General features: G+C 42.2%; 1 protein-coding gene across 1 annotated transcript in view; it reads right to left on the bottom strand.

Annotated features, from left to right (window-relative positions):
• Positions 1 to 735: 735 nt before the first annotated feature.
• The window catches only part of fgfbp3 (fibroblast growth factor binding protein 3), a 2,516-nt gene continuing 2,492 nt past the window's right edge, over positions 736 to 759 (bottom strand). The window contains exon 2 of the mRNA XM_060879321.1: positions 736 to 759. This exon is cut by the window's right edge and continues 1,405 nt beyond it. The gene's annotated coding sequence lies outside the window, so the exon portion shown is untranslated.

The following is a 759-nucleotide window of genomic DNA, read 5'->3' as shown; positions in this document are numbered from 1 at the left end:
TGTGTTTATGTTTGTGTGGTGTGTGTGTGTGTGGTGTGTGTGTGTGTGTGTTGTGTGTTCGAGTTTGTGTGCGTGGTGTGTGTTTGTGTGTTTTGTGCGTACGTTCGAGTGTGTGTGTGTTGTGTGTACGTGTGTTTATGTCTGTGTGGTGGGTGTGTGTGTGTGTGGTGTGTGTGTTTGGGTGTTGTGTGTTCGAGTTTGTGTGTGTGGTGTGTGTTTGTGTGTTTTGTGTGTACGTTCGAGTGTGTGTGTTGTGTGTACGTGTGTTTATGTTTGTGTGGTGTGTGTGTGCGTGGTGTGTGTGTGTGTGTGTGTGTGTGTTGTGTGTTCGAGTTTGTGTGCGTGGTGTGTGTTTGTGTGTTTTGTGCGTATGTTCGAGTGTGTGTGTGTGTTGTGTGTACGTGTGTTTATGTCTGTGTGTGTGTGGTGTGTGAGTGTGTGTGTGTTTGGGTGTCCCTCAGGTTGTGACAGACAGATACATACTGTCCTGCTAAAATGCAGCTCTCCTTCACTTCCCCCATGGGCAGTTTGTCAGTGTTGGGCAGAGGAAATAAAAGAAAGAACAGATGAAAGCCAAAATGATAGATAGAGAAAAGAGAAAAGAAAAGCAAACAAGAAAAAAAATGGAAAAATGAAAGAAAGGCAGAATGAAGAAAGAGAATGAGAAAAACTTTGGATAGAAGAAAGAAAAGACTAAAAAAAGGATGAAAGAAGAATTAATGCGAGTGAAACATCTCATCTTTAACTAAGAGTTTATTA

The sequence above is a fragment of the Tachysurus vachellii genome, chromosome 10, assembly GCF_030014155.1.
Source record: "Tachysurus vachellii isolate PV-2020 chromosome 10, HZAU_Pvac_v1, whole genome shotgun sequence".
In the NCBI taxonomy this organism is placed as follows: domain Eukaryota; kingdom Metazoa; phylum Chordata; class Actinopteri; order Siluriformes; family Bagridae; genus Tachysurus; species Tachysurus vachellii.
The sequence above is the reverse complement of the archived record's forward strand: the minus strand, read 5'-3'. Positions and strand labels throughout refer to the sequence as shown.